Source organism: Hypanus sabinus, chromosome 4, assembly GCF_030144855.1.
Source record: "Hypanus sabinus isolate sHypSab1 chromosome 4, sHypSab1.hap1, whole genome shotgun sequence".
In the NCBI taxonomy this organism is placed as follows: Eukaryota; Metazoa; Chordata; class Chondrichthyes; order Myliobatiformes; family Dasyatidae; genus Hypanus; species Hypanus sabinus.
In genome coordinates, this window is record NC_082709.1 from 116076851 (window position 1) to 116100447 (window position 23597).

At 37.7% G+C, this 23597-nt stretch overlaps 1 protein-coding gene across 2 annotated transcripts in view; it reads right to left on the reverse strand.

Annotated features, from left to right (window-relative positions):
* The window catches only part of cdkl5 (cyclin dependent kinase like 5), a 202894-nt gene that overhangs the window by 137435 nt on the left and 41862 nt on the right, over positions 1-23597 (reverse strand). The window lies entirely within an intron of this gene.

Consider the following 23597-nt stretch of genomic DNA (forward strand, 5'->3'; position numbering starts at 1 on the left):
AAGTAACAGGTGATTCAAAACAATTTCAATAGTTACAATGACATTGTTGACTTCAATATTTTGGGTTGGCAATGCTTCTTTTGAATTACATAGCTACAGTAAGAGCCCTGTGGGGAGAAACTAATTAACATATTCTAAAAACTTCTGATGGCAGAGAGCCAGACAAAACCCATAGTTGCCTGGATTGCTGCAGGCTGATTAACACAACCCCATTGTCTTAACGTTCAGCTAATGCATATGCAAACATCTCCTGGTCGCTATTTTGCAAACCGTAGCATTTACAGACAGTATTGTTTATTTTAAAGCTGTGCTTTTAACTTCAATTTACTGCTTGCAATATGCATTAAGAATGGAAGGTTGTGTCTTGTTTGAATTTACATCTGCTATATTTACATAACTCCAGAATACTCTCTAACAGATAACTTAGTCCAACAACAGACACACTATTTTCTGGAAGAATTGGCTGTTCTGACATGAGGGTTAAGAATCATGTTCTCCAAGCAAGGACAATCTTGAACACCCCAATATTTGTTGATAAGCAATGAAGAGCATGTAACAAAACACCCGTATTTATACTGTGACTAAAACCACGGACATTCTAAAAGCTAATGAAATAGTTCTGAAACATATTAGTTACTGTAAATTTGCAAATAGAAATGTCAAAGCAATTAGAAAATCTGTTTTATTAATGACGGTCTGTAGGACAAACAATATCTCAGACACTGGGCTAACTCCCATTCTCATTTCAGCATGGTGATGGAGAATCTTTTATGCCCACCTGAAAGATCAACAGATCTACAAATTGAGGCCTCTTCACTGCACAAGTGTATTTTAGAGTGTCAGCCTAAATGTTTGCAATGTCAGGGGAAGAGGTGGGCAGTTGCAGTCATGACCAATTTCAAGGCAAGAATGATATCATCTGAGCTACGGGTAACATTTTTCTGCACTGTTTCAATTGTTTTAATATTAAACTTAAGTACTAGTCTAACATCTGATTTTAAACTTTCCTGTATCTGCTTCTTAAATAATTGGTAACAAAGTCTTCACAACCTCATTCGACATCTAGAACTCTCCCAGATTTAAACATTAAAAACATATTCAGTCCTCTCCTTAAGAGCCCTCCTCCTTAATTGTCTGCAATACTTTGATACATTAAGAATATCAAAACAAATTACTGGTAGATGAATATATGCACACCATAAACAGTAGCAGTTAGCTATACCATCTTTATGAACATTGCATTTATGTGGCATAGAAACATTGCTCTTAGCCACTCATACAGGATCATGTTAGATCAGTGCTCACAGTAAATAATTCAAAAGTAAAAACAAATCTGATTATTGCAGCTCCCAGCCAACCTCAAATCCACCTTGAAGCAAATCAAACACTCCAGCCATCTCAGAATTCTCCAATTGTGAGGCAGCTTGAATGCTTCAAATAACACACAAAATTATCAGTACATCTGCGTATTTTAAATTTAATTTTTCTTTAAAATGTCTGTCTGCCTAAACACTAAAAAAGACTGCATTTTGACATATTAGGAATTGTTTAATGCTCATCACATTTTAGCAAATGAAATTCCCTTGTAATTTTGGTAGTGCTGGACTAGCAGATTTCTTGGATGCTGAATGCTACTCCTGTTAGAACCCAAACAAACTATTATTTCTAATATTTTACACTTCATATGGTTACATAGTAAATGTTCCAGTAAAGCTCATTAGTTTAAAGAGAAAAGGAAACAAACAAGCACACCTAACCACAACTTGAGGCTACAAGCTTACCCATGCTTCTGACATCTGGCATTCCAAAACCATACTCCAACTCCAGCCGCATACAGAACTCCCAGCTCTGGGCACATACTCTGCTCACATTATGGATTTGTGGTTCACATTGTGCATTGAATGAGATGTCACACAAAGAATTGCAAAGAACTAGATTTACCTATGCAATCTGGAAAAAAATTAAAGTCATCAGCTCCGGGAAGACAAAAGTACTTCTTTAAAATGTATTGGTCTCCAGACAGACCTGTATGTCCTTGTACAATAATCTGGTATTATAAGGAGAGATGAATAGACTGCGATTGTTTTCCCTGGAGTGAGTGTGACTAAGGAATAACTTTAAAGAGGTTTTTGCAATACTGAGAGGCATAAATCAGATGCCTTGTCACAGTCTTTTACCCCCAGGGTAGAGGGCATACATTTAAGGCAAGAGGGAAACAATTTAAAGGAGACCTGAGCAAGATGATTTTCCACAAAGAGGTTGTTCGATTAGATTCAGTTTATTGTCATTTAAAAACCACAAATGCAATGCAGTTAAAAAATGAGACAACGTTCCTCCAGAACGGTATCACAAAAACACATGCAAAACAAGACTACACCAGAAAATCCACATAACCTTTGGCAATCCCCAATCCATAATTAACAATTAATAATTGTTAATTCTTTGTAGTTTTTGACTTTCTTATGTGTGCTTGTATCTTATATAATTGTTCAGTGAGCCCCTAGTAGTTACGGTTCTTTGTGATATTCCAGAAGTTTCTCAGGTACCATATTATTTGAATAGGGGCTATCTGATTGGTTAACTCTTATCTACAAATTTAAATGGAACATTTGTTATCTATGGAATAAGAAACTCACCATCTTTCTTCTTTGTTCTCCTTCCCCATTGTCACTTTATCTGTTGCTACTCTCCTTTTCTATCTTTTTGTTCTCTTAGCACTTAATAAAATTTCAGTTACCGGTGCTCTGAGTTTGTAAGTTGTCAATTGTCCCATGATTAGGTGAGGATTAATGAGTTTGTCAGGATTTGTGCAGCATGGTTTGAGGAGCCAGAATGGCCTACTCTGTACTGTATTGCAAAATAAAATAGATAAAAATAAATGACTGTGAAGCAATAAGTTTCATGTCACATTCTTGACTTCCGAAAGAACCTCAGATCAAAAGCATCAAAATCCAACAATTTGGAATTGTTGGCAAAGATAGTTGCAAAGAATTAAGGATTCGGAATAATCCCAGATGAGTGGAATTTTTTATAAAGCTTAAAAGGAGATAAGAGTTTATTCTACTGTCCAAGGAAACTACCTGATTTGTGTTTCAATACACCATCTCGTGGACTTTTAAGAGTGAGGAAACTACTATCACTGCTATCCTGAAGAAAAAGCAGATCTGTAAGAAATAGACCAGCACTGGTTCTCAGTTAAATTCTTACAAGCCAGTAGAGTACTAAGAAATATTCAGGTTGTAATCTAGTTCTTTAAAAAAGTCTAGATTGCAATCCAGTGAGGGATAATTGTCGTTCGCAAACCTAAAATATTGATTACAGAATTTTGGTTTAGTCCTAAAATATCAACTGCAATCCAGTAAAATTTCGGTTGCAGTTTTAAAAGATTTCAACTGCAGTCCTATAAAGATTTTGAAACAATCCTACAAAACTTCATTTGGAATATTTTAATCCAATAATATTTCAGATCACAATCTAAGTAATAAAAAGTACTGTTACAAGTTTATGAACCCTTTGCAATTAGCTGATTTTCTGCATTAATTACTCATAAAATGTGGTCTGATCTTCATCTAAGTCACAATAACATACAAACACAATCTGCCTAAACCAATAACACACAAATAATTGTACTTTTCCTGTCTTTATTGAACACAGTCCAGGCTGGCAGAAGTACCTGAACCCTTGTATTTAATAACTGGTAAAATCTCCTTTAGCAGCAATAACCTCCACCAAATATTTCCTGTAGCTACTGATCAGATTTGCACAATGGCAAGGAGGAATTTTAGACCATTTCTCCATATAAAACTGTTTGAATTCATTAATATTTCTGGGATACCTTGCATGTACAGCCCTCTTCAGGTCATGCCCAGTATCTCAATAGGTTTAAGGTCCGGACTCTGACTTGGCCATTCCAAAATAGAAATTTTCTTCTTTTTAAACCTTCCTGTTGATTTACTCATCTTTCAGGTCACAGTCTTGTTACACAATCCCAACTTCTATTAAGCTTCAAGGTGACAGACTGCTTCCTTGACATTCTCCTGTAAAATGTCTTGTTACAATATTGAATTAATTATTCCCTTAACGAGTGAGAGCTGTCCAGGCCCTGAAGCAGCAAAGCAGCCCCAAACCATGAGGTTCCTTCCACTAAGCTTCACAGTTGGGATGAGATTTCAGTGTTGATGTGCGGTGCTTTTTCCTCCAAACATAGCAGTGTGCATTTCTGCCAAAAAGTTCAACTTTTGTCTCATCTTTCCACAGAACATTCCCAGAAGCATTGTGGAATATCCAGCTGGCCTTTTGCAAACTTGAGATGTGCAACAATGTTTTTTTGTGGGAGAAAAGTAGTTTCCTCTGTAGTGGCGGACCATGAACACCATTCTTGCTCAATATTTTACTTATTATGTACACAGGAACAGAGACTATAGCAAGCTGTAGAGATTTCTGCAGGTCTAATGCTGTTTCTTTATCACCTCCTTCAGCGTTGCACATTGAGCTCTTGATGTGATCTTTGCACAAACCCTCCTAGGGAGGGTTGCATCAGTACTGAATTTCCTCCATTTGTAGACAATTTCTTTTACTGTGGACTGAAGAACACTTGGGTCTTTAGAAATGCTTTTGTAGCCTTTTCCAGCTTCATGCATCTCTACAATTCTTCTTCTAAGGTCCTCTGAAAGTTATTTTAAATTGAGGCACGGTACACATAAGCAGATTTTTCTTGAGAAGAACAGGCTCTATCAGTAACTTGACTTTTTGTGTCCCTTTTTATAGGGCAAGGCACCTCTACAGCCCACACCTTCAATCTCATCTCATTGACTGGAACACCTGACTCCAAATAACTTTTTTAGAAAGCATTCTCCAGAGGTTCACATACTTTTTTGAACCTAGATTGTGATTGTTTAATGGCTTACTCAGAATTGACAAGTAGTAATACGATTGTTTGTGTGTTATTAGTTTCAGCAGATTGTGTTTGTCAATTATTGTGACTTCAATGAAAATCAGACCACATTTTATAATTAATGCAGAAAACCAGGTAATTGTAAAGAGTTCACAGACTTTTTCTTCTGACTGTATGTACAAAGTGTTACATGAGATTGAATTAAAACAATGGCCAAAGTCGCAAAAGCTACTACAGAACCTACAATTACGTGTGAACTGATGAGTGAGGGCTTGAGCTCTTACCTGAATACAACATCTCAGTTTGATGATTAGTGAAAAAAATTCAGATGAAAAATGCCAATGTTAAATCTATTAACAAAGTACGTGATAAGACCCGAGAATGCCTGAGAGAAATGAAAAAAACTGGAAAATGTGAGTTAAAGATACAAACGCATGGCGGTCAGTTTGACTGAACAGTGGTCCCCAACGACTGGGCCACAAAGCCTGTGTTACTGTGCCGTGAGGAAATGATATGATTTGGCGATATAAGTCAGCTGCACCTTTCCTCATTCCGTCATGCCCATTGTTGAACTTGAATGCACGTGAGTTCATCAGTCGCTTAAACGCAGTGATACCCTAGTGCCAGGGATCACTGGTTGGCCTCGGGTAACCGGCCGCCTCACGCAGCTGGCGAGAAGTGCCGTTGCTACTGACCTGGAGCGCAGAGATGGGCGCTGCCTCTAAACCTGTTTAGCACGCCAAATGTTTGTGGGGAACCAGGTGCTAAACTATTTGCAGACGACCTCATTCGGACGCAGGGTTTCGTAAGTAGCAGAGCAGCTACCTCGCTGCAATCTACTGAAAGTCATCCCTCGAGCCAAACTTTTGTTGGCCGATAGATCCTACCTACCTACAAGGGGGGTGGGCGTGCCCTGTCACACTCCTCGCTCGGTTGGTCGCTCTCCGGACTGCGACCGCCGCAGCCCTGGCACGGGGACCTCCAGCCCTTACCTTGTCCTCTCACTGGTGTGTTGCAATGATTTTATATGTTCATAAGAGGAAAATATGTGCTCTGTGTTTAATATCCAAACGTTACTTAAAATGTTATGACGCTATTGACTTACAAGTAAGTTATAATTGACTTATCACTATATTCACGTGAGGAAAATATGTGCAGTGTGTTTAATATTAAATTCATTAGATAAACCCTTTTAGAAACAAAATACAGTGTATTAGCCACATATGTGACTTATAGTCGCTTATTACTTATATTCCGGTCGTGATTAACACCCACACCACCCATCGGCCTGTCTACAAGAATATTGTCAATATTAAACTGGTCCGTGGTGCAAAAAAGGTTGGTGACTCCTGTGATTGGACGTGTGAACTAGTGAAAACATTAACAAACCAAGTAAAGAAGTTAAGTAAACAATTGGGAAAGAAAAGTGAAAGGTGTGATAAACTACAAAAACAGTTATCAGTCTAAAAAAGTCTAAAGAGCAAATTTCTACATTAACTGAATGACTGAAAAATAAATATAAGTGTAATCAAATTGAAGTGCATTGTACTGAGCGATGAAGCAAACTGAAGCTCAATGAGAAAGCGCAGCAGGGTCTTCTAGGGAGCAGTCTTGCAAGTAACACCTCTTCTTGGGAAACACTCCCTATATCAGGCAGTCCTTTGAAACAGTGCCACTATCCAAACTCTGAATAATTAGAGCATGGACATGACACGGCCTCCAGTAACTCAAAGTGAGGTTGACAGTGACAATAGGACTGGCAGCTATATCATGGCTTTCTCCTGTAAGGAAGGGACTGAAGACATACAGGACTGAAGATGAAATCCTATGAAAGGAGACTAACAGTGGGTTACCAGGTTGCTAATCAAGGTACTGACAAACTAACTCCTCTAGTAGCAGATCCATCAACTATTTTCAATGCCCTGAGCCATCACTCAAGTGGCTTACAGTTATTGATACGGCCAATGGATCCTCCCCCATGCCACTGGCGTCTGAATGTTAACTGCTGTTGGTTTTCACAGTTGATGATTAACAATAACTGTGGATGAGGCTACCACAAAGGCTCCACAAAAGCACAACTATCTATTTCATGGTCTTGAGACAACATCTCAGGGATTTACCAGCCATTAATTTGAACATCATACAATATGTTGTATGTGGATGATGTACTGATTGCATCCAATGCTGCATGACCAGCATGAACATGATGTGCTTTACTTGCTCAATTATCAATCCTCCAAGAGTCACAAAGCAAATCTAGACACGGCATAATTGCAACAAGAAGCAATAGCTTACTTGGGACAAAGAATTTCCCAAGGTAAGAAGGAAACCACTGAGGATTATGCAAAAACTGTTAAGTCAGCAAAGCCACCTACAACAGTCAAAGAATTCTGACCATTTCTGGACTTGTGTAACTACAACGGAGCATGGGTCAATTTATATACTAGAATTGCCCAGTCGCTCAACAATCTGCTGAAGAGCAGTAAATGCTCAGACAACCCCATGACCATTAATGAATAACAACTGAAACTTTTTCAAATTTTAAAGGCGACATTGTGTACTGCACTTGCATTAGGAATCTCTGATATAGGAAGACCATTAACCCTGCATGTCAACAAGAAACACATGACAGCAGTCTTATCCTGTTGGTTATTACTCTGCTAAAGATCTGATTCTTTACATCAGTGGCTCCTCAACAAATGAGGGAAGAATTCAAATGGCTGAATAGGCCATTGCTTCTGAAACTGAAGTGTTGGTATCAAGATTCGACACATGCCCTTGAAGTTGCTCATGATTTCAGAAACTTATGGTGGCAAATGGGATTCCTTCGAGCTGCAGGAACCCCAATCAAGAATGGCCAACTAGTACAAGAACTCGTGGATGTCATATAATTGCCATCAGAAATTGCTGTATTACAATATAAAAATTGCTCCATTATGATACAATGGAAAGCCCTGGAAATATATCCATGGATCAAATTGCAAAAAGGGCACCACCAGAAAAAATAAAACAAATACAGGTGGCCCCTGTTTTTCGAACCTTCGCTTTACGACAGCTCGCTATTACAAAAGACCTACATTAGTACCTGTTCTTGCTAACCAAAGAGGATTTTCACTTTTACAAAAAAAAGACGCCCTCTTTATACGTGTGTTTACCCGAGAAATACTACCATGACCGTGAAGCCTTGTGCGGGCAGTTGTGTGTGCATGTGTGTACGTGTGTAGGCATGTATGTGCCGATTTTTTTTCTCCAAATCAATTTTGGCTTGCCGCCTTCCCAATTTTGATAGGTGAAAGTACATCGTACATACAATATTTCTACTTTATATAGGCTGTATATTTATCATATCATTCCTGCTTTTACTATATGTTCGTGTTATTTTAGGTTTTATGTATTATTTGGTAGGTTATTTTTTGGGTCTGGGAATGCTCAAAAAAATTTTTCCATATAAATTAATGGTAATTGCTTCTTCACTTTACGGCATTTCGGCTTACAAACAGTTTCATAGGAATGCTCTACCTTCGGATAGCAGGGGAAACCTGTAAAAGAAGTTAAAGAACACATGCAGTGAACCCAACAACTGAACCTATGGAAACAAATTTGGACTCTGTATCACAAACGAACATACAAGATATTCAAGAGATGTATTCTAAGTGCTCTAACCAGGAAAAGTGCTTCCAGATGGAGAATGGTGGGAGGTTAAACAGTGCAACACATACAAAATGCTGGAGGAACTCAGCAGGCCAGGCATCATCTATGGAAAAAAGCACAGTTGATGTTTCAGGGCGAAACCCTTCAGCAGGACTGGAGAAAAAAAGCTGAGGAGTAGATTGAAAGGTGGGGTCAGGGGGAGAGAGAAACACCAGGCGATAGGTGAAACTTGGAGGGGGAGGGATGAAGTAAAGAGATAGGAAGTTGAGTGGTGAAAGAGAAAGATTGGCCCTGGAAGAAAGAAAAAAAGAGGGAGGGAAAGGAGCATCAGAGGGAGGCGATGGGCAGGCAAGGTGATAACATGAGAGAGGGAAAAGGGGATGGGAAATGGTGAAGGGGGTGAGGCATTACTGGAAGTTTGAGGAATCGATGTTCATGCCATCAGGTTGGAGGCTACCCAAATGGAATATAAGGTGTTGTTCCTTCAACTTAAGTGTGGACTTATCACAACTGTGGAGGAGGCCATGGATGGACATATCGGAATACGAATGGGAAATAGAATTAAAATGGATGGCCACTGGGAGATCCCACTTGTTCTGGTGGATGGAGTGTAGATGGTCGGCAAAGCGGTCTCCCAATCTACGTCGGGTCTCACTGGGAGCACCGAACACAATATATGACCCCGGCAGGCTCACAGGTGAAGTGTCACCTCACCTGGAAGGACTGTTTGGGGCCTGGGATGGCAGTGAGGGAGGAGCTGTAGGGGTAGGTGTAGCACTTATTCTGCTTGCAAGCATGAAGAGAGAGATCAGTGGAGAGGGACGAATGGACAAGGGAGTTGCACAGGGAAGGATCCCTGCAGAAAGCAGAATGTTGGCGGGGGAGGGGGGAAGGGAAAGATGCATTTGGTGGTGGGATCCAGTTGAAGGTGGTGTTAGCTTCGAAGAATTATGTGCTGGATGCGGAGGCTGGTGGGGTGGTAGATAAGGACAAGAGGAACCCTATCCCTGGTAGAGTGGTGGGAGGATGGGGTAAGGGTGTGAAATGGAAGAGATGCAGTTGAGAGCAGCATTGATGGTAGGGGAAGGGAAGCCTTTTTCTTTGAAGGAGGACTCCTCCTTTGTTCTAGAAGCAAAAGCCTCATCCTGAGAGCAGATACAGCAGAGACAGAGGTATTGAGAGAAGGGGATGGCGATTTTACAAGTAACAGGGTGAGACAAGTTATAGTGCAGGTAGTTGTGACAGTCTGTTGGTTTATAATAGACATTAGTAAGCTGTCTCTGGAGATAGAGACTGTGAGATCGACAAAGGGAAGGGAAGTGTTGGAAACGGACCAGGTGATTTTGAGGGCAGGGTTGAAGTTGGAGGCAAAATTGATGAAATCAACGAGTTCAGCACAGGTGCAGGAAGCAGCACCAAGGCAGTCATTGATGCAGTACAGATAAAGTGCAGGATGGTCACCAGGGTAGGCTTGGAACATTAGACTGTTCCACATAGATGACGAACAGGGAAAGCTGGGACCCATGCGAGTGCCCATGGCTACCCCTTTGGCTCTCACAACTACCTGGACTATACGTCATCCCACCCTGCTACTTGTAAAAATGCAATTACCTTCTCTCAATTCGATCTCCTCCATTGTGTCTGCTCTCAAGATGAGGCCTTTCATTCTAGAATGAAGATGTCCTCCATTTTCAAAGAAAGAGGCTTCCCTTTCTCCACCATCAACGCTGCCCTCAACCACATCTCTTGCATTTCAAGCACGTCTGCTCTTACCCCTTCCTCCTGCCACCCTACCAGGGATAAGGTTCCTCTTGTCCTTACCTACCACCTCACCAGCCTCCACACTCAGCATGTAATTCTCTGAAACTTCTGCCACTTCCAACTGGATCCCACCACCAAACACATCTTTCCCTCCCCCCACCCACTTTCTGTTTTCCACAGGGATCGCTCCCTAGGTGACTCCCTTGTCCATTCATCCCTCCCTCCTGGCACTCATCCTCGCAAGCGGAACAAGTGCTACACCTGCCCCTATGCTTCCTCCATCACTACCATTCAGGGCCCCAGTCTTTCCAGGTGAGGCGATACATCATCTGTGAGACTGTTGGGGGGGGGGGGGGGGTCACATACTGTGTTTAGTGTTCCCAGTGTGGCCTCCTGTATATCAGTGAGACCCAACAGAGATTGGGAGACCGCTTTGCCAACCATCTACGTTCCGTCCGCCAGAACAAGCAGGATCTCCCAGTGCCCAACCATCTTAATTCCACTTCCCATTCCCATTTCGGTATGTCCATCCATGGCCTCCTCTACTGTTGTGATAAGGTTACACTTAGGTTGGAGGAACACCACCTTATATTCCATATATGCACCTTAAATGCCCCTCCCCATTTTTTCTTTCTTCTATGGCTTTCTGTCTCTTTCACCAATCAATTTCCTAGCTCTTTGCCTCATCCCTTCCTGTCCAAGTTTCATCTATCGCCTGCTGTTTCTTTCTCCCCTTCCCCTCACCTTTCAAATCTGTTACTCAGCTTTTTTTCTCCAGTCCTGCTGAAGGACTTCAGCCTGAAACGTCGACTGTGCTTTATTCCATAGATGCTGCCTGGCTTGCTGAGTTCCTCCAGCACTTCGTGTGTGTTGCTCGATTTCCAGTATCTGCAGATTTTCTCTTCTTGGAGGTTAAACAGTGATGGAGCATGGAGATATGGCCCTAGTCATAAGCTAGTAGCTCCAACTGCATTGCTTCCTTACCTGGCACAGCAGATACACTCCCTAGCACACCTTGGAATGGTTAAAGATGATCAGTAGTTTCTTCCAGTGGTGATGGAATCCAAAGTTCAGGATCACAACTCGACAACCATTTAAAAGATGCATGACAGGCCAGAAAACATATCCTGGAGCAGCAGAAAAACTATCACAATTAAATGCTCCTGCCCCAGCTGATCCATTTTTACGCTTACAAGTGGACTACATTACTTTGCCAAAGTTACAAGGATACTCAGATGTACTGGTAATAGTGGGCAAGTTTTCAGGATGGATAGAAGCTATTCCAGCATGGAAAGCCACTACCTCATACTCAACAAAAACTCTGATCAAGGATTATATTCTGAGATGGAGATCACCATTTTACATCAATTCTGACCAAGGAACACATTTCACTGGGAGTGTTTGTCAGGAATTATGTCAACTGAGGAACGTTGAATGGTCTTTCTATTGTCCACGTCATCCAGAGTCATCAGGTCAAGTTAAACCCCTCCATTTTCCATACATCTGCATTCAACCATCTTCTCGGCACCATGACAGTGATAGAAGCTCTTGTCCTTACCTAGCATTCCATCAGCCTCTGCACCCAACACATTATCCGCAACTTTGCAACTTCCAGAATCTCCAAAGGACCCAATCACGAAATATATCTTTACTTTCCCCCCCCCCTTTTTTTCTATAGATGCTGCCTGATCTGCTGAGTTCCTCCAGCATTTTGTGTCTGTAGTTTTTGTGTTTTGGATTTCCAGCATCTGCAGAGTTTCTCGTGTTTCTAAGTTCAGCAAATAAATGGAACCATCAAACAACATCTGACTAAATATCATGAAGAAGGCATACCATGGCCTACAGCTCTTCCTATGCATTAGAGCAACCCCAAACAAGAAAATTAAGTCCATTCAAGGTAGTAACATGGCATCCTATGTCACTGATGGGAGCTCTTGCTTTTAGAGAAGCTGATAGACACATTAGTGTAGACAGTTAACTATTGTGTGAAATTAACTCAAACTGTACAGTTTGCTTCTCAACAGGCTTTTGCCACTTGAAGTGATCCAACTGAAGGAGGACACACCATGATTCCTAGTGAATGGGTCCTGATTATAAAACTGTATAAGGAACCACTAGAAGCTCAATGGAGAAGGTCCTTATCAAGTGTGTTAATTATTAACTTGGCAGTGAAAGTAGATGGTAAAAGTAAGTGAATGCATGCTCACCACTGTAAGTGAGCTAAAGTGGTACATAACAAGGACAACAAGCACTGTGGTTAATGTACTCTGGCTCAATGCTTATGTTGCTGGGCTACAGTGAGCAAATCACTAACCAGCCAGTAGATTTCAAAAAGTTGACAGCTGCCAGAAATTATCAAGTTTATTCTAATATTATTAGTTGTTGTTATATTTTTTTAAACTTTTTTTATTGAGTTTTCAAATAATTACAGAAATAAAAGAAAATATGAGAGAAAAAAATATATATACCCTACCCCCTCCCCTTAACCCCTCCCCCCTAACATCCCTATATAAAAAAGAAAGAAAGAAAGGAAAAAAAAGAAAGAAAGAAAGAGTGCCTGGATATCGGAAGATCCCCACATGCTCCATGGAGTTCATAATAACTTTAGTATATATATTTATTTATTTCCCCAAATAACCAATTATTTCATCTTCGGAGCACCTATATATTTAATCCTGTCTTTTGTAAATAAGGGCGCCAAATTTTCAAAAATGTTTCATATTTATCTCTTAAATTGTAAGTAATTTTTTTCAAGTGGAATACAGCCATAAATTTCCTTCTTCCAACGATCTACTCTGAAGTATGTATCCGATTTCCAAGTAACTGCAATAGCCTTTTTGGCTACTGCCAATGCAATTTTTATAAATTCTTTCTGATATTTATTCAATTTGGATTTCGGTTTTATCCCTTCAATATCGCCTAGTAAAAATAATATTGGATTATGTGGAAGTTGTGTTCCAATAATTTGTTCCAATAAAACTCTTAAATTTGTCCAAAAAGGTTGAATTTTAGAACACGACCAAGTAGAATGTAAAAAAGTACCGATGTCTTGTTTACATCGGAAACACTGATCCGATAAATTTGGATTTAATTTATTTATTTTTTGTGGTGTAATATATAATTGATGTAAAAAATTATATTGCACTAATCTTAACCGGACATTTATTGTATTTGTCATACTATCAAGACATAGTCTTGACCAATTTATTTCTTCAATTTTAATATTCAAGTCACTTTCCCATTTTTGTCTTGACTTATGGACTCCTCGTTTAATTGCCTGTTTTTGAATCAAGTTATACATACAAGAAATAAATTTTTTAATCTTTCCTTTTTGAATTAGTTTCTATTTCATTAGATTTCGGCAATAACATTGTTTGACCTAATTTTTCTCTTAAATAAGCCCTTAATTGGAAGTAACAAAACAGAGTGTTGTTTGATACTTTATATTTATTCTTTAATTGATCAAATGACGTTAGTATACCTTCTTCAAAACAATCTCCTATATATCTAATCCCTTTTTGAAACCAATTATATAAAAGTTGATTATCCATTGTAAAAGGAATAAGTCTATTTTGAATTAAAGATCTCTTTGCTAATAAAGATTTCTTTGTCTCATCATCAACATTTATCTTATTCCATAAGTCAATCAAATGTTTTAATATAGGAGATTCTTTCTTTTCCCCGTATCCATTTAGATTCCCATTTATATATAAAATCTTCTGGTGTATTTTCTCCTATTTTATCTAGTTCTATTCTAATCCATGCCGGTTTATCTTTCTCAAAAAAAGATGCAATAAATCTAAGTTGGTTTGCTTTATAATAATTCTTAAAATTTGGAAGTTGTATCCCTCCTAGATCAAATTTCCATGTCAATTTTTCCAACGATATTCTTGACATCTTACCTTTCCAAAGAAACTTCCTCACCTATTTGCTTAACTCTTGAAAAAACTTCTGAAGTAGTTGTATTGGTAATGATTGAAATAGGTATTGTAGTCTAGGGAATATATTCATTTTTATGGTATTTACTCTACCTACTAATGTTATTGGTAATACCATCCATTTATCAAGATCTTCTTGAATTTTTTTCAGTAATGGTAAGTAATTTAATTTATATAAGTTCTTTATATCATTATCAACTCTTATACCTAAATATTTTATACCATTTGTCGGCCATCTAAATTGAATTATTAATCGACATTGACTATAATCTCCTTTAGTAAGAGGTAAAATTTCACTTTTATCCCAATTTATTTTATAACCTGATATTTTCCTATATTCTTCTAATCTATAGGATAATTTACGCAACGAGTGCAATGGGTTTGTTGAATAAAGCAGAACATCATCAGCAAATAAGTTAATCTTATATTCTTCCTGATTAACTCTAAAACCCTTAATATCTGGGTCTATTCTAATTAATTTAGCTAATGGTTCTATCACCAACACGAATAAAGCAGGTGATAATGGTCAACCTTGCCTAGTTGACCTTGTTAGCTGAAATGGCGTAGAAATTTGACCATTTGTCACTACTTTAGCTTTGGGATTAATATTTAAGGTTTTAATCCATTTTATAAAAAATACTCCTAATCCATATTTTTCCAATACTTTAAATAAAAAGTCCCATTCCAATCTATCAAATGCTTTTTCTGCATTCAAAGCAACTGCCACACTCATTTCCTCCCTCTTTTGTGCCAAATGAATTATACTAAATAACTGAGTTACATTATCTGCTGATTGTCTGTTTTTAATAAATCCTGTTTGATCCATATGTACTAATTTTGGTAAGTATTTGGATAATCTGTTAGATAAGACTTTTGCTATTATTTTATAATCAGTGTTTAATAAAGAAATAGGTCTATATGATGCTGGCTTTAAAAGATCTCTATCTTTTTTCGGCAATACTATTAAAATAGCTGTTGAAAAAGATTCTGGAAGTTTATGCGTTCTTTCCGCTTGATGTATTAACTCCATAAAAGGAGGAATTAATAAATCTTTAAACTTTTTATAAAATTCAGGTGGAAAACCATCTTCACCTGGGGATTTATTACTTTGAAATGATCCTAGGGCTTCTTCGACCTCTTTCAATGTAAAAGGCATATCTAATCCCTTCTGTTCTTCCGTAATTAATTTTGGAAGAGTTATTTGTGATAAAAATCTTTCTATCTTGACATTATCATTTTGTGATTCTGATTTATACAACTCAGAATAAAAATTCTTAAAAGTTTCATTAATTTCTAAAGGTTTATAAGTAATTTTATTTACTCTTGTTCGAATTGCATTTATTGTTTTAGAAGTCTGGTCTGTTTTTAACTGCCATGCAAGGACCTTATGTGATCTTTCACCTAGTTCATAATATCTCTGTTTAGTTCTCATAATTGCTTTTTCTGTTCGATATGTCTGGAGTGTATTATATTGTAACTTCTTATTAATAAGTTGTCGTCGTTTTTCTTCTGTCATATTTCTTTGAGATTCTTTTTCTAATTTTGTAATCTCTTTTTCCAATTGATCTATTTCTATCATATATTCCTTCTTAATTTTAGAAGTATAACTTATTATCTGACCTCTCAAGTATGCCTTCATTGCTTCCCACAATATGAATTTATCATCAACTGAATGTGAATTTGTATCTAAAAAGAACTGAATTTGCTCTTTCATAAAATCACAAAAATCTTGATGTTTTAATAACATTGAATTAAATCTCCATCTATAAATTGATTCCTCTTTATCTGTCATTATCATTGTCATTATCAAAGGAGAATGATCTGACAATATTCTCGCTTTATATTCCACATTTTTCACTCTATCTTGAATATTCGTTGATAATAGGAAAAAATCTATCCTGGAATATGTTTTATGTCTATTTGAATAAAATGAGTAATCTCTTTCTTTTGGATTAATTCTTCTCCATATATCAATCAAGTTTAAATCTTTCATCAATGATAGAGTTAATTTTACTACTTTCGATTTTGTGACCACCTTTGTTGATCTATCTAAAACTGGATCTAGACAAAAGTTAAAATCTCCACCTATTAATATCTTGTCATGTGCGTTAGCCAAATTCAAAAAGACCTCTTGTATAAATTTTACATCATTTTCATTTGGTGCATAAATATTCATAAGAGTCCATAGTTCCGAAAAAAATTGACAATGTATAATTACATATCTCCCTGCTGAATCAATTAATGCGTTTCGTATTTTAATTGGTAAATTTTTATTAACCAAAATTGCAACTCCTCTCGCCTTTGAATTAAATGAAGCTGCAATAACATTTCCAACCCAGTCTCTTTTTAATTTCTGATGTTCTTTGTCTGTTAAATGTGTTTCTTGTAAAAAAGCTATATCTATTTTCATTTTTTTAATGTATGTTAGAATTCTTTTTCTTTTTATCGGTCCATTAAGCCCATTAACATTAAAACTTAAAAAATTCAGTAAATTAATCATTATTTTTAATTATGTTACTCCAAGCTATAATAATACCTAATCTTTCAACTTTCGTGGTATCTTGGGAAATCTATTCAAAAGTCTCCATGTTGCTATGTGTGTCCCCACCAATCATCCAGGCAGAAAGATAGAAGAAAAATAGAGTATAAAGAAAAAAACAAAATACCCCCCTGCTAATGTTGTGAAAAAAAAGGAACACAACATTACCCCCCTCTGTTGTACGGGTCATGGCAATCGCCATGATTACACACGTGTATCCCGCAGTAACCGATCCAAAGCTCCCCAGCCCCCCCGCAACATGGAAAAGTATATATATAAGAAGAAAAAAATACTATTCTCAATTATTATTTCTGAAATTTTGCTTTTCTCCCCGTATCATCCTTAAATGTCCATCACTTCCATTCACTGTCTCTATCTTCATCTTTAATCCATCACGCTTGGAAACCTCTATGTATAATTAGCGAATGGGTGGAAGTTTTTTTGCGAACTCCTCCGCTTCTCGATAATCGTTAAAAAATCTTCTTTTTCCCTCCTCCAAAAAAATTATCAGCGTTGCTGGGTGACACATTATGAATTTATAACCCTTTTTCCATAAGACATTTTTCGCTGGGTTAAATTCCTTCTTTCTCTTTAAAAGGTTATAACTTATATCAGGATAAAAAAGAACTGCCTTCCCTGCTATCATCAATGGCCCGTTTCTCTTTTTGGCACATTGGGCAGCCGCCTTCAGGATCTTTTCTTTATCTTGGTATCTTAAGCATCTTATCAAAATTGATTGTGGATTTTGATCAGCTTGAGATCTTGGCCTTAAGGCTCTATGAGCTCTTTCGATCTCAATTAGAGTATCTTTTCCATTTCCAATTTTTCAGGGATCCATTTTTGAAAAAAAAATTATTGGACCTTCTCCTTCTACATCTTCTTTAAGTCCAACAATTTTAATATTGTTTCGTCTACTAAAATTTTCAAGCTTATCAATTTTTTTCATAAATTGTTTTCTTTCTGATGTCCAGGCAGTAGTATCATCTTCTATTTTATTCATTCTTTCAACTATGTCTTCCGTTGTAGTTTCCAAGTCTATAATTCTCTTTTCCATTTTATCCTGTCTTGTTGTCATTTTATCAAACATCATCTCCATATTTGTCATTTTTCTTTTGATTACTTTTAATGCGTTTAATTTTTCTAATTTACGCATTATTTGCCTCAACGTCTTTTCCATATTTCCTGAAAGACTTTTGCTTCTATCTTCGTCTGATTTTTCCAGAGAATCTGACTCTCTCTCAGACTCACTTTCACTTTCGGTTTCAGTCGTAACTGGGATTTGTAGTTCTGGTTGCTCCCGTTTGCACATGCTCCTTTGCGCAGTACTCGTTGATCTTTTCCTTTAGAAATGGTCGATGTTGCCGCAGTTTCCTGTTCTGTATCGCCGGCGGTATCATGTACCTGAGCCCGCTGTTCTTTGGCAGAAGTGGGCCTTGATTCTGTTCCAACTTGTGTTGCTTTCACGGTAGTAGTTTTTTTCATCTTCTGTTTCGGAGGCATAACTTGAAACAATCCGGAATAGTTTATAAGTAACTTTTAGAAAGTATTGACTAACTTTTCTTCATTTAGACATTAACTTATTGATTTTTTTTACGGGAGAGCTGGGTTCCAGCGTCTCGATCCTATGTCATCACGTGACGTCCCCCAGTTGTTGTTATATTTTGCCAATTTTCCCTACTCACTATTTGCCAATTGAGATGACTCATAATGTATACTTGCAAGTATCACATGAATTTGCTGATGCTGTTAATCACTCCAGCTGTTGAATATGTCAATATATTCTGCACACTTTGGAATAGTCACCATGTGTAAGGTGGCTCTTCAAAATCATTTGGCATTAGATCTTCTCAAAGCAGTTTGGGGGGGAGGGTGAACATGTGCAGTCATAGGCAAGGAGTGTTGTACTTACTTATATACCTGACAAGTCTCAAGACATAAATGATTTGCCTGATCATATTCAAAAAGTAGCAGCTAAAATTCATCAATCTGATAGATGGGGTTTCTTTGGTTAGATTCATTTTAGTCTCAGAAGCTAAGGTTACTCAATATTATGAATCATATTATTTGTCCTGATATGCTTCATCATAATTTACATGTTTTTTACTTGTCTAAGAGTGCTCATTAAATAGATACTTCAAACTCACATTGAGTACCTACTAATCTACCTAACAATGACATGATCCAAAGATTACTTTTTAATATTTCCATAACTTAACTAGTTTTTAATTATTTCAAACTTAATGAAGATACAAGTTGTTCTGCCTCTGAATGTTCAGATGTAATGATTCTAAATGTGTGATTTTAAATCAAAGGGATATTGGATTACATTGTATAAATTGTTACTTTCTTTGTAGTTTTGGCTTTCTTATGCTTGCTGGTATTTTATACAATTACCTATGTACAGGCAATTGTTTAGAGTGCCCCATACTGGTTACAGTACATTGTATTATTCTGGAAGCTTCTCGGGCATCACTTTATTGAAATAAGGGCTATCTGATTGGTTAACTTTTACCTACAAACTTAAATGGAATGTCTGTTATCTTTGGTATAGGAAGCATGATGGCTCGACATCTTTCTTTTCTTTGTTCTCCTTTCTCACCATCACTTTCTCTGTCACTACTCTCCTTTTCTACCTCTGTTCTCTTAGTGTTTAATAAAATGATCATTTAGCAACGTATTATGCCTCATTCTTAGCTACCGAAAGAACCTCAGATCGAAAACATCAGAATCCAACAGTATATTGAATGAGCTACAGAGGAAGTGGTAAAAGCAGATAGAATTACAATGTTGAAAAGACTTTTGGACAAATCATGGATGCAGGTTAAGAGGAATATAAACCAGGCATATGGAAGAAGCTCAAGAAGGCACTTGGTCAGCATGGATAAGTGGAGCTGAACTGCCTGGCCTTTTATTGAATAATTCCATAGCTCTATGAAAAATGACATGAAGGTGCAGTAAGCAATTGAGAAAATGAGCAATACATCAGCCTCTAACGCAAAGGATTTGAATATAAGAATAAAACTATGTAACTGCACAGCTGGATGATGCACAGATCTGATCTCATTAAAGAAGGATAAACATGATAAAGGCAGGATTCAAATGAAATACTCATGGGATGGGATGATTTATGATACAAGGAGATATTAAGCAGAATGGGTCTATGCTTCAGTTCAGAAAGTCTAGAGGTGAACTCATAGTATCAAAAAGAAATTATGGGTCTTTGAATGGCAGGTACAGAAGCCATGCTTCTCCTGGGTGGTGGTACCTAGCCTTAGTGGTCAGTAATTCAGGATTGAGATGAGAATACATTTTTATTTCCCATACAGAGGGCAATGACTTTTGAAATTCTCTAAATAAGGGGGCTATGGAGGCTCAGTCACTGTCCATTTAAGTTCAAGATCAGTTAATGTTTTTGATATTCGGGATAACAATGGATAATGCAGCGTTAGTGCAGAAAAAGTGATACACCACTGTCTTACTGAATAGAAAACTAGGCTTAGAGAGCTAAGAGAGCTAATGGTTTATTTCTACTTCAACAGCTTATGTTGTTAAATTACTTTTTTAAACTTTTAAGTACACAAAAGCCTTTTTAGTTCAAGATGGATAACAACAAAAATCATTACAAAACTCTGGCTATGAACTTTGATTTCAAGTTTTCCTTCAACACCCTCCTTTGTTTTCTCAGTGGGGAGGGCTCAAATCAGAGGCAGAACCAGTTAAGTATATTACTACAAATTAGTGCTTGGGATTGTGAATTCTATTGTGACCCTGAAAATGCAGCAGTTTGTACCCTAGGATGCCAAAATATATACAAGTATACTCTGTTGTGACAGTTATCTTTCAATTCTTCATTTTATACACCTGACACACTACCTCTTCTCAAATAACAGTAGCTTCAGGTTAATTGGAACACAATGGACCAGTACATTTTGGCCCAATTAACTGGCTGCCCCTATTAGCCAAACTTTCATGGAAACAGTTTAAAAGGTATAAAAAGAGAAACTACTGCTTAACTGAATAAATTACATATATAAAATGAAATACACTCAGACCCTGCTTAATTTTGAGAATGTGCTTCTCAGAGGTGAAGCCTATGTAAATCAGTGCTATGCGGAATCATTATAACATTACGTAAGTGGACATGTGTGCCTGACTTTTAAAAAATCAAACCCAAGATATAGGCTATATTATTTTATGTATACACTGTAATTCATGGAGTAAAAAACACACAAATAAGCCAAACCAGAACATCAGTGAAGAAGCAACGCATCGCAGCTGCAGCGGAGGGAAGTGGGTGGTGGTTACATCTTAGAGGAGGGGCCAGGCTGTGGGTCCTCCTCTAACTTCAGCTTCTTCTTCAAGTTGAGATTTGATTGCCTTCTTTAAAATTTCCTCTTATGAAGCAGTTCTCGGTAGCAGGAAATCATGTTGAAACACTTCTCTTTGCCTTATTGCTTTGCTCCCACTCCGGGTCATTTTGATTAACAGCAGAAATTTCAAAGAGGCGCCAACATCAGCCTGACACTCACCAGCTTCCAAAGGCCCTATCACTTGCAGTTTCACATCCATTGCTAATGCTTTTCCTAGACATCGTAGATGTACTGCCTTCACTGGAAGTTGCAAGCCATTTTCCAGACATTATGGGTGATAAAAATGAAATAAGTTGGCAAGGGAGCAAGAACGTTTATACACGCAGGGGAGGCAGAGTGTAAACTAACACGTGATAGGCTGTGAGTGGCTCAGAGCATATGTAAAGCACACTCATTGGCAGATTGAATGTTTACTGTAATGGCAGCTGTTCTTGAAAAGTTTTAAGTGCTGGTTAGAATGAATTTTTGTCATTTTAAAACATTTCAATGAAGAATTGAATAATCATGTTGCAATGAATCAGCATTATGCAGGGTCTAAATGTACAGAAAAAATTAGAACAATGCCTATATTACTGGTGGTGGTTGTCCATCTTGCCCGACGATGTCAAGAAATCTGAGAGGGATAAGTTTTTCCAAGTGGAAAAGCTGTTGCAACAGGGGCAGTTCCAGTTCCACCTTCTTGAACTCAGAAGTCCTGGTCCAGTAGTCATCAGAACTGGGGCCTTTCCTGGTAGCAGTGGATGGCTATTACTTCTTCGGTGCCTGGTCATGCCTTTCGCTCTCCATAGAGCATTGAAGAGCCACCACTCTGGCCATTGGATCTCACTATAGACCTCATCCGTCAGGTCTTTGAAGAGACCTTCGCATACTAGGGCAGGTATGTCCGTATACCATTGGGGTATGAGGCCCACAGGCTACCCTCATCTGGTTTAACCCAGCTGTTGAAGCTATATGTCAAGGTGTAGCCACTGTTACATGCAAACAACTACTTGGAGCCCCAGGTGAGAGATGAGTGCCTTGTGGAGATCAAAGGTGTGTTGGTCAATACTACTATTGTACTATAAAACTATGTATTGGCTCTTAATATTTATCGATGGAGAATTTCTTCAAGTGTACATTGACTGCAGTGTTCTTTTGATTGACCATAAATGAACAAAATCAGTGCAGACACCAAGCGCAAATAATGACCTGTCTTCATACAATACTTTTAAAGATTGTTTCTTCCAAATCTTCATTTGAATTGTAACAAGGTGATTGTCAATACCTTCAAATTCTTCACAGTTTCTAACCTGTTCGACTAGTGAAATAATTTTATTTTTACTACTGGCTGTGTCTGGCATCTCCAAGTCTGAATGCTTGAAACCACAGTGAGCAAAACAGTTCCTAATTGACTTACTATTACTTGCCAACTATCAGTAACAAAAATTGCTGCTTTTTGAACACAAACACATATAAATAACGCTATTTTTAAACTATTTGCTCTAAGGTGTACTGTCTAATGGCCACGAAATGTGTGCGACTGACTCTAGTTAGAAACTGCACGACAACCATCTCTAGTCCCAATTATGCAGAACAATGTCTTGAGTAAGCAATGGGAATTCTGGCCATTTTCTTGATTCATTTTTGTTCTTTAAGTTGTCCCAAATAAGCGACTACCCTGATTAACAAGGCCCAATTAACTGGAATCCACTGTACTCAAACTCAGAAATGTGATCATTTATTTTGATTTCTAATTTGGAACTGCATTAGATCTAATTAATCTACAGCCAGAGGTTCTATAAGAAATTGACAGCTGAAGGTAGCGGAAGGGTCTCTGACATCCAAATCCCTACAGGAAAAACAGAAGGGTGCATGCAGCACACATGACTTACTGTTCCAATATAGAATTTGTCAACGAGCTGAGGAGAGATATATATTTTGCATCCAGCCCTTCAATTTTATGCTGTCTATAGCTGGCACAAGGAACTGACTCCATTCACTAACAATTAAAAAAGATACAGTAAGTGCAGTTAAGTGTTTTATCAGTTTAATTGTTGTTTAAAATATTTTGACAATTATTTTTTCAAATAGTGTTATTTTGTCTTTGTAATTTAAATACTGATTGACCTTAGGATCCAATGTTCGTAACTAATACCTACTCACAGCCTACTTCAACATACAGGACAATCTTTGCAATGGATCTGATAAAACTGCCACCATGTGAAAGGACTGATCTGGCACATTATTTATGCCATTTAACCATTTCATACTTTCCACTTAGTCACTTCACAAGTCATTCCAGTTTGACTCTTTTGCACTTTGTTCATTTAATAATGAAGAGAAAGAAGTGAAGCAAACCCATCAGCAATATCTGAAACTCAATATATTTCTCATCTGATACGATAATGCGTCCATTCATTTGAGAACAATTGTATAACCTAATTATCTGGGGCATTATTTTTTCT